At 45.2% G+C, this 15,967-nt stretch overlaps 1 long non-coding RNA gene across 4 annotated transcripts; it reads left to right on the top strand.

The window, feature by feature from the left end:
• The first annotated feature begins 6,441 nt into the window (after window positions 1-6,441).
• Window positions 6,442-13,537, top strand: LOC130401847 (uncharacterized). 4 transcript variants are annotated; one of them, XR_008903891.1, is made up of 8 exons: window positions 6,442-6,506; window positions 7,068-10,607; window positions 11,483-11,579; window positions 11,734-11,813; window positions 11,909-11,987; window positions 12,061-12,162; window positions 12,673-12,752; window positions 12,974-13,537. It is a non-coding gene; the product is annotated as an uncharacterized LOC130401847 (long non-coding RNA). The 4 variants fall into 4 exon arrangements; XR_008903890.1 differs by lacking the exons at window positions 6,442-6,506; window positions 7,068-10,607 and having other exon boundaries at window positions 11,452-11,579; window positions 11,738-11,813; window positions 12,974-13,519; XR_008903889.1 differs by lacking the exons at window positions 6,442-6,506; window positions 7,068-10,607 and having other exon boundaries at window positions 11,452-11,579; window positions 12,094-12,162; window positions 12,974-13,519.
• Window positions 13,538-15,967: the final 2,430 nt, after the last annotated feature.

Below are 15,967 nucleotides of genomic sequence, written 5' to 3'. Positions count from 1 at the left end.
CACGCCGAGCAATAGGAGCTCAGGTCACCACACCAGCCAATAGGATCTCAGGTCCTCACACTGAGGGGAGGGAACCTTTCTGCTCCTCTTGGTTCTGATTGGACTGTGGTGGCAAGAACATGAGTGGTGGTGAACTTAAACCAAAACCACTCCAAGTTTGTACTGTAGTACTAACCCTAACCTCTGGGTGGCAGCAGAAACATTTTAACCAAGATGATCAATTGATCCCTCACTACGGGTTTGTTTTAGGTACAGACAGGATGGATGTCATAATCAGGGGCCATTCTTGGATTTGGTTGGTCAATACTAAAGGTTAAAATGTGCAAAGTATGCAAAGTTCGGCGGTCAATAATTTCTTTGATAAGTGATTGCATAATTGACTGCTTTTTTGCCTCTGATTCACGTCTTTCGTACCACTCCGCAATTAGTCCGGTAACTTATCAACCCCAGCGTATTCGATTGCTTAGGGACGTCAATGTCTTTGGCTAACTATTTCTCTGCTCATCAACGCTACGAGACGGTACCCCCCCCCACAGAACACGGTACCCCCCCCCCCCCCCCCAGAACACAGTACCCCCCCCACAGAACACGGTACCCCCCCCACAGAACACGGTACCCCCCCCCCCCCCCACAGAACACGGTACCCCCCCCCCCCACAGAACACAGTACCCCCCCCCCCAACAGAACACGGTACCCCCCCCCCCACAGAACACAGTACCCCCCCCCCCCACAGAACACGGTACCCCCCCCCCCACAGAACACAGTACCCCCCCTACCACAGAACACGGTACCCCCCCCCCATAGAACACGGTACCCCCCCCCCCACAGAACACGGTACCCCCCCCACAGAACACGGTTCCCCCCCCCCCACAGAACACGGTACCCCCCCCCCCACAGAACACGGTACCCCCCTCCCACAGAACACGGTACCCCCCCCACAGAACACGGTACCCCCCCCCCCCCCACAGAACACGGTACCCCCCCCCCCACAGAACACGGTACCCCCCCCCCCCCCAGAACACAGAACACGGAGCATCTGGGAGCTGATGTTTACACGGTGGACAACGAAGGGTCTCATATGGAGACACGCACACACACACACACACACACACACACAAACACACACACACACACACACACACACACACACACACACACACACACACACACACACACACACACACACACACACACACACACACACACACACACAGGGACTATGTAAGTGGCGTTCCTCATTGCAACAGCCTTCCGGAGATAGGTGTTTCTTTTTTTAGTTTCCACTCTTCAATTCAGTTAAAGGTCCCATGACATGAAAATCTCACTTTATGAGGTTTTCTAACATAAATATGAGTTCCCCTAGCCTGCCTATGGTCCCCCAGTGGCTAAAACTTGCGTTTGGTGTAAAACGAGCACTAGCTGTTCTGCTCGCCTTTGAAAAAACGGAGGCTCAAGTGCGCTGATTTGGAATGTCTGTGTTTAGGACGTCATCAAGCATCTAAGCTCCTCCCCTTACTCTGCCTGGCCCGCCCAGAGACGTTGGCCCGCCAATGAGACTCGACCGTGCGAGCGCCACGTGTGTGTGTGTGTGTGTGTGTGTGTGTGTGTGTGTGTGTGTGTGTGTGTGTGTGTGTGTGTGTGTGTGTGTGTGTGTGTGTGTGTGTGTGTGTGTGTGTGTGTGAATACACACACTGTAATGCAAGTGTTTCTTGTCGGTTCTTTGACGTGTCTTGTATTTCCACAACAAGACTGTCGTGGGGGTTATCTGAGCCATGGTTGAGAAGGAATTGGGGGAAAGGAACTTTGGCTTTGACTCGCTGAAGTACATGAATTGCGACATGCCGCCGGATGCCGCGAGGCACCATCGCCCGGCAGCGGGCAGCCGGCAGCAGGCAGCGCGCGGTTCAGTCGACTTCAGGTTGATGTGAAAGTGGAAGAACCAGAGACGTCGCAGAACCCGACAAAGTCGTTTGTGATTCATAATATCGTCTGGATGCTCACACAGCTTTTTGCCGTGATAATATGTATTATATGATATAGATATCTATGTATTATATGATATTATTTAGATATAGAGCTCCAGGACTGTAACGCAAGTGTTGTACACTTCCTTGTTATTTGGATAACCGTTCTGCTTTTGGTGTTATGGCGCATAACCGTCGGACTCTCGTCTCTGGTATTTCTACTACGAGACTCGTAGTGGGGGTTATCTCAGCCAAGGTTGAGAATGAATTGGGTGGAAGGAACTTTGGCTTTGACTGACTCCCTCAAGAACATGAACCACGACATGGAGGAGAAAGGGATTGTTGGCGGCGAATGTCTCGCGCTTGAGCCCCGCTGAGGTGCCTAAGCGCTGCCCGGCAACGATCCCTTTCTCCTCATTGTCGTGGTTCAGTCTACTTCACATTGATGAGGACGTTGAAGAACCAGGAACGTCTGAGAACCCAACGCGGTCGTTTGAGATTCATAAAATCGGCTCACACAGCTTTTGGCCGTGATAATATATATATTATATGATATAGATATCTATGTAGGTTATTTGATAATATTTAGATATAGAGCTCCAGGACTCCCGTGTGTTCTAGACAAGGGCGTCAGTTTGTTTTTAGAAGTGGTGGGGACAATAACCATAAGCTTGAGTGTGGTCTGAAAAGTGCTGGGTACCCTTATGTAAGCTATTCATCCATTCAACGCTGCATTACAATATGCTCTACAGTGCATTGTCAGGTGTTGAAATTATTAGAATATTCGAATACTGGTTCGGAAAATTAGTATTTGAAGCTTAAATCAGTATTCAGAGCTTTTTTCCACGACTTTACCAGAGCGAGGGAGGCAAACTATAAGCGTCAGCGACACCAAGCAGAGAAGCGAGAGAGGTGGAGGAAGAATAGATATCTTGTTTCCCTTTACTCTATAACACAACATTAGCGGGATCTCTGGAGGAAAAGTAATACTTAAAACCTTAGCTTAGTTGTTTGTTTACGTTCGCTGTACAGCGCCACGCCAAGCTGTGACTGGCTTGCTGCAGAGCGTGAGCGTCTTGGGAATACCCGGTCAATATAATGGATATAATATGGACACATAAGACAATCAATATTCGGTATTTGTTATGGATTTATTGTACAAATTCCCTGAAAAGATGCACGTTCCAGGATGAATTGAAAAGCTCCCGTAAGGGCTGAGATGACAGAGAACAGCTGATTTGGAACGGAGCAACAGCTGTTCGCTTTCACAGGGAAAAACTAAGGAACTTCAACCTACTTAGGCCTACTAATTAACGTTCAAAAGCTATTAAATCTTCAACAAAATATGCAGATACTGTCAAAATCGGTTCCAGGGAGTATATAAGGATTATTAATGTTGTTTTTGATGGTGTTTTTTTCTGGAACGAGTTTTCGAATATTCGCTCGGAAAAACCAACGAGTATTCGAAGCCTGAAAAATGGCATTCGGGCCAGCCCTATGAAGATCCTATTCGAACAATAAAAGTTGAAAACCACAGTTTGTGTTTTGACTTGTTTTGCAAAACAGCGTTGGAAACACCAGGGTATTGGCTCGGGATATGTAGGCCTAATACTAATACACACAGGACAAAGAACAGTGTTGGCAATTTAACACTTATCTTGACATCGACAGAGTTTACCAGACAAACAATGCCAGACTGTAAAGGGGGTACGAAATGAAACGAGGTACTGAGCATCAGCCTTTTGAAGACGAACAAGGGCTGCTGGTAGCATACGTTATGCTGCATTAAAAAAAGAAGAAATACAAGCACCCAGAGGAGAATTGCATCTGCCAAATCCTGACCACCAGTAAACACTTGCGAAGGACCAATATAGACTTCACTCGTTACAACATCATAAGAAAATTGTCCGCAAATAAAATCCCCTTCAGTTTAGGATAATCACACAGGTTATGTGAGAACATATTTATGTCAGGATAGGCCTACCAGGCTCCAAGTCGGCACATATCTCAATCAGACAAAACCAACTATAACCACATTGGCATAGCAATCGCACCGTGTGTAGCTGCTATTAGCTGCAATCTATATATACAATGCATACTAACTGGAGCACCAACCAGAATCAGATCACAATCGCTTGGGACCGTTGGTAACCTTTGGCCAGGTCATCACGATTCACGAGCAAACAGAACCTGCAGCAAAGTTTACGTAAACCAATTTCTTACCTTATGTGGCCCTCCACATGCAGGCTAGATGACGTATCCATATCGATATTATCCAGTGTCACAAACATGCTTTTTATAGGAAGCAAAAGGACCGGCTATTTTCTGAATAAAAATGACAATTTTGGCTGTCTGTCTTGAAACTTCTCCAGTGCGTTCACACCAAACGCGACGACAAGATCCCATACAAAGTGAACGTATAGACGCGTATCGAGCGAATATTTTTGATTTGTCGCGGCACACTTTCGCCGTGCACAAGCAAGCGCGTTCACGAGGATTTGTGGCGCTAAAATGTTCAACTTTGACACGAATTTCGCGTGATGACAGCCAATCAGCGTTCAACAGCGTGGCCACTGAGTGACATGTGTAACGTAACAGCCAATCAGCGTTCAACCGTCAAACTCAGCGTAGTGCAGTCCGGGGTGTACTGCAGCATGGAGGAGAAAGTGATTGTTGCCGTTTGCGACTCTCGGAGCTCTATATATAATAGTATATAATATAATATAATTGTATATATAATATCACACGACCAAAAGCTCTGTGTGCCTCCGGATGGCCGTAGCGCAGGGATCTCATAGGGATTGGGCTTCTCGGGAGTCGGGGTTTGTTTACCGGCGTTGCCGTCGGCGTTTACCGGTCTTGTGTGTTCCAACGGTTTATTAGGTAGGCCTATCTAATAAATGATGTCTTCGAGCGCGCCTATCGCATGATTTTAGACTCGACGATTTCGGTTGAGTATTTGGGGATTTTAATTTATTTATTATTATTTATTTTTTTACACATTTTTAAAACTGGTGGGGACAAAATTCGTATTTCAAATAGTGGGGGGGACATGTCCCCCCCGTAATCGACGCCTATGGTTCTAGAATATTTACAGAACACGGCTAAAGGCTGTGTGCGCCTAGCCATTGCGATACATCTACTGTAAACAGAGCGCATGGTACCGTGGCTGCAAGCTGCTCAGGGCCACACCCCCACCCTCCTCCTTGAGGGTGTAGGCTGTAACTCTGCACCACGGCTGAATTTCGGGAACGTCTTTGAATACTGTGTTAGTTGCCCACTAATACCTATATTAAAGAATACATAAAATAGCATGTCATGGGACCTTTAAAACGTGCATAGCCCCCCACTCTGTAGGTCAACGGAGGCCGTCCTGCACCCCCTTCACAGAGACTCATGGCTCCAGTTTGGTCTATCCTGAGTGCTGCGCTTTTGACGTTGGCCGGTGTAGGCTACGTCAGAGTAGTTCCATCACCTAAATTGTCAATCGATTTGTGAGTCACTGGTCGGATATTTCAGAGTTTGCTTATTTTTTAGTCCATGGTTTGCTTGCTTAACTGCCACCCTGTATATGTTTTTATCTCAGTAGTAATCTTTTTTTATTAATTTTATTCATAGGTGGTATCCATTTGATCAAATATTCTCTCAAAGCAGGGGAAACGCGTGTATTTGCTGTCTCCTTATTTCATCGTGTCCTTGAGAAGGAGATGGGACATCTGACATAATCTGTCAGATGTCTATTGAATGACAGTTGACCAAGACGATTCTATGTATGCTTCTTCTTGAATTGCTTCATGTTTTAGTCGGCAGATTGATTAGCTCACGTTGTTATGGCACTGAAAAAACCCTCAGCTGATCGAATAATGCCAGCGGTTATTTTTAAACTGAAAATTAGCAAAAAAATTTGCATCAGAACAACAAGATTTTTGGACATCAGAAGTTTTATAAAAATGTATGGGTCCCTGAAGGTGAGACAACATAGTTTAGTGCTCCCGAAATAGTGGTCTGTTTCTCATAGTATTCGACTAGTACATGTTGTACCTGTTGATTTTTTTGCATCAGAAGTTTTATAAAAATGTATGTTGATACAATTGATAAAATTGTATGGGTCCATGACAGTGAGGCGACATCATTTAGTGCTCCCGAAATAGTGGTATGTTTTTCATATTATTAATCTAGTACATGTTGTACCAATGTGTTTCAGTAACATCTTCAGGAAAATATGTTAATTTTTGAGTGAAACTTACACAAAGGAAATTTAATATACCTCAAATTTGTTATTCCAGCTCACATCCATTGATTATTCCTACACAGACGGACCCAAGGTTTCATCCTGGATGGCAAATACTACCGTCATCCACCAGCCGGCGACGGAGAGCGCCCGTTGAACCCCAATCAGCGAGATGGGAGACACCTGGCTGGACAGCCAGGAAGACACTTTAAAAGGAGCACGAGGACTGACATTTGGGAGGAACGGGAGCGAGGAAGAAGGAAGCGCTCGGGTCCGCGAGCGACTCGAGGCCCATGGAGGCCCTAGAGACCGTGAGTATAATCTGTCTAACATGTATGCAATAATTGTAGAGTGCGGCTTAAACCTTGCTTAACGTGTGATTCGTACCTGGAACCCGGCTCATTGGGGGAGCTGTGTGTGTGTGTGTGTGTGTGTGTGTGTGTGTGTGTGTGTGTGTGTGTGTGTGTGTGTGTGTGTGTGTGTGTGTGTGTGTGTGTGTGTGTGTGTGTGTGTGTGTGTGTGTGTGTGTGTGTGTGTGTGTGTGTCCCTTTGAAAGCTTCCTTCTCACACACAGGCGCACACACGCGTGCATAGTAAGGTGAATTGAATGAAGACTTTTTTCGTTTTGAAGTATGAATCTAAATCAGACTCATCCCTTTAATTAAAATGAGGGAGGTCATTTAAGATCAAATACATAGCTGAAATAGCCTCTCATTGTTACAAATGCGACCAGAGGGTGCTGAACCTGCGTTGAGTTTCACTAATTAGCCCACCTGCCGCAGCTCGCCTATCTGATTTAATGGAGATGGTAGATGTGGGACAGTGCCCAAGTTTGGGGACCATGAGTAAACTGTTCCTTCCTTCTTTCAAAGGTCTATCATGGATATTTAACTGCAGTTCTGTGAGTATCCCAACTTAACCATGAAGATGAACTGCAAACTGTAAGTCATAAGTTTCTCATTACTCTTGGGCACATTGATGTATTTTGGCTTCCTGGTGAGTTAGCCTGTTTCCTGATAGTTGATCTGAGTATTAAGGATGTTTTATTGGTTCATGGGTTACTTAGGTGTTTGGTTTATGTTGGTTTTAATGATTTGTTAAAATGGTTACAGGCTCCAAGTTATTGTTGTAAGCTGGAGTAATGGGTTGGGTTCTGATATCATCAGTCTTCTTTCCAGCTACTCTCCTGAGCTCTGCATCTTCGTGTTGCTTTACTGATTAGGCTGTGGTCTGAGTGAGCGGAGGTGCATACTGGGATACAGAGCTGTCTGAAGTCTACAGGTCTGTAGACAAGCCCCCTCAGGGGAAACCGAGTGTTTGAGAAACCGTCGTGACGTCAGTGACATGGACTGGAATGTTCTTTAAAATGGACTCAGGGATTCAGAAGGAGAAACGCCAGGGGGAGATGAGGGGGCTCCTCATCTCAACGACCAAAACACAGCTTCAGTCTGACACAGAGAACCATGGAACACATTCAACAGTCTCCTCCAGGCATCGTGACTCCTCAGGAACAGTTTCATTTCCATGAAGGTCTTATTTGGGGCCATCCCCAGATGGATCCTGCTCCTCAAGAGCCACCCCCCTCCACTGGGTTGTCTTCTGAACAGATGACCTCCTTCCTGTCATCCGGCTGACTAAAGCTGTACTGTTTGCATTTGTGAAGGCCCCTCATTCAGGAAACCACTGGACTACAAAGACATGACTTCAGAGATGTTGAATCAACCTCGGACACATTTTGGAGACGCCAAGCATAATCCATCACCAATGTGGGACGCCACTGAAGAATGTTGTACATAAGTAAACGTCTCTGGAGACATTGGTTGTTCTGTTCTGGGTGCCCTGGCAGGAAAGCTGGGGGGGGGATGATGGAATGTTAATTGGCATGAGGTTTTTACCCTGCATGATTGTTTGGCCTTTTATGGCACAGTGGTGTGTGTGTTTGGGTTTGACATGAGATGGATGATTTTTGAGCATCACTAGGGTTCGCGTGCGTGCGTGCGTGTGTGTCCGGCTTGCTTTGACAGTGATAATGTTCATACAAGGGTCTGTGTGATTGGCTTGGGATATTGGAATGGTCAAATAAATCATACCTGATGGACGGCCACACATTTACTTAAGGGCCTCCAGTAGACATGAAGAGCCCTGAGCAATGCTCCGGAGTGATATCCAACACACTGGGCAGGAAGGAGAGTATCCAAATCAAGTGTAAAAGGGGCGTGTTCAGATCAGTGAGTTCAAACTAGGAATACACCAATCAGGATCAATGGAGGATGGACATCTAAAGGCATTCCACAAGGAGTCTGACGTTGGAAAGGGACCTAAATGGATATTCAAGATGACGTTCAGACCTGTAATGAGACGGCTCTTCCTACCTGGCTGGATTGATGGAGAGCCCTGTGGATCTTGTCTTGCTCTCAGTTGCACGTCTTCTCAGGATGAACTATTTGTTTCGGACAGGACTAGCTGAACGATTGTTTCCCTTAAATCAGAACCAATCCGGGAACTCCAGCTAGTGCGCTCTTCGAGCTGAAGTTGTGCTCTTCGAGCTGAAGTTGTGCTCTTCAGCTGAGGTGGTAAGGAAACCTTCACTGGGGAGGATGTTTCAAAGTGTTCCATGGTACTCTGATGAAGACCGTTGTTGTGTTCCACTGGCTGAGAGGAAGAACCCTTACATCTTCTTCTTGGCCTTTCTCCTCTGAGAATCCTGGCGCCATCTTGAAGGATATTCCAGCTCATGCAACTGATGTCACGACAGATTCTCAAACACTTGGTTTCTCCTGAGGAGCGTGTCTATAGAACTGAAGACTTCAGACGGCACTGTATCCCAGCATGCATCTCTGCTCACTCAGACCACACCCCCATGAGTACAATGCAACATTCTAGTGATGGAGATGTAGAGTTTTAAGTAACGAGGGAGGAGACAAAGGTTATTAGAACACAATGGAATGTCAAGTCTGTAAATCTTTAAACCATGAAGATGGTTGGATAGTTCAGGAATTGGGCTTCTTTTTATTATGGGCAGTCCTTTCACTCAGATGCCCGCTTCTCACTGGAGCTGTACATGTGTTGGCTGGCTGGCGTGATTTGGTGATGAGGCGGTCAGGGTGACGTTGCAGGGCTATGGTCGGCTCTGTGAGCTCAACGTTTAGATTTGCTCTGTATGGTTTGTACCCTGAATAATCTAGATAATTGTAAAATGTAGACACTGTTTTGTATTGAATGATTCCAGGATTTAATGTTTAAAGTTGTTGTGGGACGTACATGGTAGTTTGGTTCTTCGTACGGTTTTGAGTGATATAACTTATACACACTGGGTGCATAATAATGTAAAGTACACTGAATAGTAGTAATGACCGACAGCAACAAACAGATCTCCTCAAGGTAAGTCTGTTGGCTGTGTTTTAATGAAGACCATCGCTGGACTTCAGGATCTTCCTCCGTTCAGCTCAAGGTGAGGCGCTGGTTCTGTTTTTTCTTTGGTTGGTTCCGGCCGGAATGTTCGGATTCCAGTCGGACGGTTTGTGCTTCCCGCCGTGGAAGGTTCTGATTGCGGTCAATCGATTTAGTTCCAATGGTTAGCATAGAACGTTGTAGTCTTGACAACCATAAGAAACCACCTGGCTGTTAGTTGGACGGGAGTCCCCTGAGGGAATCTGGCGGAACGTTCTGGATTGTATTTGCGTAACCTCGAGTCGTTGCCAACAGAATTTTTTTTTTCAGTCGGTCTCCCTTGACGATTTATCATGGTTGCGCCGTACTTTTAACCACGATGACGTGACGGGACTCTCACTGCGTACAAAACAGCGTTCTACTTGCGGGCCCATTTTTGACATCAGTGAAGGCTGAAAATCATTTCAAGGTGGAAGATAATTTGACATTTCTTCAGAGGAACCCAGCACCTGATTCTGGTTGAGTATATTTGATTTAGTATCGATACTGCTTAGTGTTCTTTGTTACTTCAGCTTTTATACTTTCTAAATATCTGCTGTCATTAATTGCCACAGAAGTTAAACCCTACCCAATGGAATGACGTTAAACAACGACTTTGGTGCAGAGTTACCAACTGGATAATATCAAACATAAAATAAAGGCCATCCTTCCCACATGTTACAGTAGAAGATACTCTAGAACTGTACAAGGTTAAAAAGGTAACGTGTAGTTTGTCCCAAGGTGTCTGCCTTCTCACCCAGAGCAAGACCTCCACCTCCTCACCCAGAGCCAGACCTCCACCTCCTCACCCAGAGCCAGACCTCCACCTCCTCACCCAGAGCCAGACCTCCACCTCCTCACCCAGAGCCAGACCTCCACCTCCTCACCCAGAGCCAGACCTCCACCTCCTCACCCAGAGCCAGACCTTCACCTCCTCACCCGGAGCCAGACCTCCACCTCCTGTCAGAAGTCTTCCAGAACAGGTCAGTACTCTGGTGTGTGAGTAGTCTTCTTAGGTCAGTTTAAATGCATGGCTTGAACCACTTCTTTAAACTTGTGGACTGCTCTGTCTTCATTCCCAAGAACGGCATGCTCATGTCTGGTCTCAAGTCTTTTCTAGCCTTGAGTTATAAAATAATAGTTCAATTAATTATGTAACTCGGTTTCGGATGAGTCAATTAAGTTTATTTTTGGGCAAATGCTGATATAAACCTGCTGCTGTAGCTGAAATGAGAGGCTGGGGTCCGGAGGCTTGTGGTGCCAGGGTGGACCGGAGACTGAGATGATCACAGAAATGTGATTGCTACCGAGACCGCATAATAATTTGTTGCATTTGTATTTTAATTTAATTTTATCGCCTGCAAAGACATTTAATTTTGAATTTGGTGGAAGAATTAAGAATAATAAGATAGGATGCCAAAAATAAGATAGGAAACGGCCAACAGATTTTTCCTATCTTTGAGTCCCTAATTTAAATTAGGATGAGAAGTTAGGATTTTTTCTGCAATGAGGCCCCAGGGGCCTGCAGCACCGGACCAAAGGGGAACCATCACCAAGCTCTGAATCACTAAAATCCACGGTAGTTTAGGTCTGGTTTTGATCATCTTATGACTTTAAATCTGTGCCAAGCTGAGTTAATTCATACAGGGGTTATGCAAGAGACATATGAGCCATTAATGTTACTAGTGCTGCTACGACCGTAGTGGATGAATTGCTGAACGCGACAATCTGTAGACGTTGTCGAATTGGAAGTGTTTAAATTTGTCTTCAATTTTACAAGTGAACCTCCAATGCAGGAGGTGGGGTTTGTTGCGTCCCCAAGTGATTTACTGCTGAGACCAACTGTGTTTGTAACCAGACAAGGAACCCATGGCTGATGGAGGAGTTGTGCTGAAGGCCCTGCCTGGTGGAGGAGCTGGTGGAGGCCCTGCCTGGTGAAGGACGTCTGTCGTGGGGTAGATAGAGCTTGACTCTGAAGTGATCATCACACTCACTGCCACTTCTCGTAGGATACTGCTACCACAAACTACCGGCGTTTGTACCATATATACCAGACGACTACATCTATTTTACCACATGTTGAAGCAAAACTTCCGCTGTTTGTTCCAGACAGGACTCTGTCTGAGGAGAGCTGCTGGAGGAGCTGAGACGCTGGAGGACGACTAGGAATCGACCAACAAGGATTCCTCGTAAGTTTGTGTTTACTTACATGGTTGACTTAAAGGGCAAAATACAGCTGTTACTTTGACATGCGTTAACAACTACCGCTGTGTTTTCTTACTAGAACGTGTTTCTGGAGCGGAGGCGAGCTGGTAGGGGAGCCATGAATCTGGAGGATGACCATCACTCTATCAACAAGGATTGTAAGTTTGTATTAACCAAACAAACTGGAAATAAAGGGCTTAAAAATAAGACAAACTACATGTTTGTTACCAGACTTTAGGGCCAGACTTGCGCTGTTTGTTCCAGACCAGGACTCTGGCTGATGGAGGAGCCAAGACTCTGGAGGACGACATCACTCTACCAACCAAGATCCTCGTAAGTTTGCATAAAATAAACAGAGTGGACTTGTTGTTACGCAGGATTAGTTTGTCCAGTACAAGTTACGGCATACTATTGTGGTTGTTAACCAGACAAACTACAGCAGCTACTTTGTTACGCGCCATTAGAGCCCAATTACTCCTGTGTTTGTGACCTTACATTAGAGCCCAAATACTCCTCTTTGTTACCTGATATTAGGGACAAACTACTACTGTGTTTGTTACCTTAAATTAGAGACAAACTACTACTGTGTTGGTTACCTTACATTAGAGCCAAACTACTCCTGTGTTTATTACCTTACATTAGAGACAAACTACTACGGTTTGTTACCTTACATTAGAGCCCAACTACTACTGTGTTTGTTACCTGATATTAGGGACAAACTACTACTGTGTTTTTTACCTTACATTAGCGACAAACTACTCCTGTGTTTGTTACCTTACATTAGAGACAAACTACTACTATGTTTGTTACCTTAAATTAGAGACAAATTACGTTTGTAACCAGACCAGGAATCGGGAAGACTGATGGAGAAGCCGTACATCTGGAAGGCAAATCCAGAGGACAACCAGGACTCTACCATCAAGGTTTCCTTATAAGTTTGCATTATCTGGACATGGTGGACTAGGTTGGGGGTTGGGGGTTCAACTCTCAACCAATGTTGCCGGGTTCAAGTCCTCAGAATACAGGGATGCGCCCTTGAGCAAGGCGCCCTAAAGCCTGCCTGCTCCTTAATGACTTGTCTTTGGTTCAGATAATGTTGCATCTTTTGAATATTGAACCTAATCAATGTCCTTGTTTTGTCCAGGCAGACACACCTGAGCTGAACCTCACCTGATCTTGTTTGGTCGGGGGTAGACACACCTGAGCTAAACCCGCCCTGATCCTGACATCCTGCTGGTCCCGTCTCCTCAGTTCATCTGCGCCTCGTCCTCCAGAAGACCTGCTGAGCTCAGCAGTCTGAGGCTGATGGATCAATGACCTCCAGTGGGAGTGATCTTCTTGACCCCACATGTAACCGTGTGTTTCCACACGCCTTTCCCTCATGTTTGTCACTAACCTCACTACTTCACTACTCTCTGCTGCTTCCTCTTTTCTTCCTTCTCTGTGGTTCGAAACTTTACACGGAAGGCGCGTCTTCCTGCCCTCAGAGGGTTCAGCGTTAGGGTTGAGAGTCAGGGTTTAGAGTCAGGGACAGAGCTGGTCAGGGAGGACTGCTTTTACACAAACCTCTTCACTTCCTTTCGGAATGGTGGTGACATTTTGAAAAGATTCATTTGGGAAAATGTTTTCCTCTGCTTTCCTTTACAAAATTGTATTCAATTTCTGTCAAGTGTTTTTGTTTAGATATTAAAATCCCACATTGACTTCTACATGTTTGGTGCGGTTCATTTAATTGTCCTTTTAACTTGGTTAATGTTAAGCTAAACTCCTGTAATACATTTAATATACATGATTGTTATTCAGTAATGTTCACATTATCCATTTTGTAAAAATATGAAACCTCCATCTTACTACTAAATTCAAGCCTATTCATGTATTTAACAACATACATCCCCCTGCCTCGATTAGGCCCTGAACGTAGACCCTGAACCCAGACATCCTAATCACAGACCCTGTGTTTAATTAGCCCCGTATATCATTTCTGGGTAGAAATATTTATTAATTAAATATAGTACAGCGAAGTGGCTGTATTCCGTACTGCATCCCCACTGGAACCGCTAGGCCTACGGACACGTCAATAATAATAATTGATCCGTTTTTTATAGCGCTTTTCTAAATACTCAGACGCTTTACAAATAAGAAAGGAATATACAGACACTCAAACAAAAGGGGAAAAAATAACACAACAATAGGCAACACTAAGAGGGTGGAAGCATCGTTGGTAACGAACGCCATGAAAACGCTCGCAGCTAACGAGGACTCCAGGGGCCTGTACTACGAAGCTCGATTAGAGGGTTAGCGAGGTATGTTGAGCTGAAAGCCTGGGTTAGCTGTACCACGAAAGTCGATCTCTTTAAGCGTAGCTGTTTCACCATGGTGACTTGCGCTCGCAACCAGCTTTTCAGCTTAGTCTACCCGGAGATCGGCTATTTATATCGGCGTGCACAGCTTCCTAGACTCCGATAATGGCGTCACCATTTGTGGGTGTTCCCGTGGACCTCGGCGCACTTATCGTACAGGCGTCTCTCTGGAGACAGAGGGTTTTTCGGGACAGAACCGATCCCTTGGCATTGTCTGACGATATTCTTTGAGAGACACAGATTCTCATCAGAGGGTATTCGTTATTTGATCTTCCTTGTTGGACCATATGTAGTCAATGCTACACAAAGAAGCCGTGCACCTACTAGCCGCATTTACATGGACACATCTGATCCGCATAGATTTCTATGCAGAATAGAAAATGATCATATATACGCCTCATTCGGAATACAATTATCTGTTCGGCATAGAATTCTATGTCGAATAGAAGAGGTGGTGTAGTCCGTTTTAATCGACATGTATACACTTATTCCGAACAGATTGGGGTTTAACTTAGAGCAGCTGCAGTAGTTCGCAATCGGTCCACTGAGCTCCGTTGGTACTTTTATGCACACCGAACTTTACCGCTGTCAAGGAAAGTGGATTTAGTGCCTGATTCACGTCCGGTAAGCGTGTCCAGTTGCTAAGGGACGGGACATGGGTGTTTATTAATGACGTGTTCGCGTATCGTAGTGTCCGCGAGCGTCCGAGATAACTGTAAATGAGTAGGCTACTACTAGAATTTGTGCAGGCTGAACGTTAAAATACTTCTTAACTGTAGAGACCACTCTCTCCCACCAGTCTTGGCTGCGGACTCGCATTCAAATTCCTCTTGTTTGCGGCGGAGGTGGGGGTAAATATAAAGATCGGACGTAGCTGTCCTCCTCCTTAATTGAAGGAGCAGGCAGAGAAAAGCTCTCTCCTGCTGGGCTTTCATTAAAATCAAATTCACAATGCCAAATAGTGATAAGACGTCCATTATGTCGCCGCCGGTCCAGAGATGTGTCAGGTGTGCGCGAGAGACATGACAGACACTTTTGTTACTGCCATAGGGATCACATTTTAGGAACTGATCTATTGCGGATCAGATGTGCCATGTAAACGCGGCTAGTGTTGCGCAGTGTCTGTGTTTCAAGTTTGAAGGTGGCCCCGCACGTTCAACGTACATTAACCTATAGTCAAGTGCCGTGTTGTCCATTATCCCTTATATAACCGCTATGTCAGTGACACAATTAGGCCTAGGCATTTTTTATTCTACAAATTCATATTATAGCTGTGAGAATTGTTAAGAAAAATCACCTCCATAGTTGGAAAAATAAATCATAGGCTAGATTCACCTGAAATTATTCAAATGGATGCTTACAACCTACCACAGTGAATAATATTTTTATATTTATTTTTGACTTGGCCCCATGTTCGTAGGAGCAAACATGGGGGCCCACATATATGGGGGTAAAGGGATGATGATACATAATATTTTTTTGACAATATGCAGAATCTTTTCACTTACGCATTAACACGGTCGGCAATTTTTTGCCAGCACGCCCCCCTAGCCATATTATGGGTAACCGTGTTCCCCTTGGCTGTGATTTGAACTTTGAATTCCTCGTAGGAGTTCATAATCATACATTGCTCGCCTTGGATGAAATACACCGCTCTCGCGCAATTTATTTTGCATAAGGGTGAGTCAAATGACACGAGAAACGCCCATTTTATGTGAACGCGCATTGAACCTAAAGCGGAAAACCTGGTTCAACTAATTGAATCTAAAGTGAGCGTT

The sequence above is a fragment of the Gadus chalcogrammus genome, chromosome 2 (genome assembly GCF_026213295.1).
Source record: "Gadus chalcogrammus isolate NIFS_2021 chromosome 2, NIFS_Gcha_1.0, whole genome shotgun sequence".
NCBI classification, from domain to species: domain Eukaryota; kingdom Metazoa; phylum Chordata; class Actinopteri; order Gadiformes; family Gadidae; genus Gadus; species Gadus chalcogrammus.
This window is presented reverse-complemented; position numbering and strand designations above follow the sequence as displayed.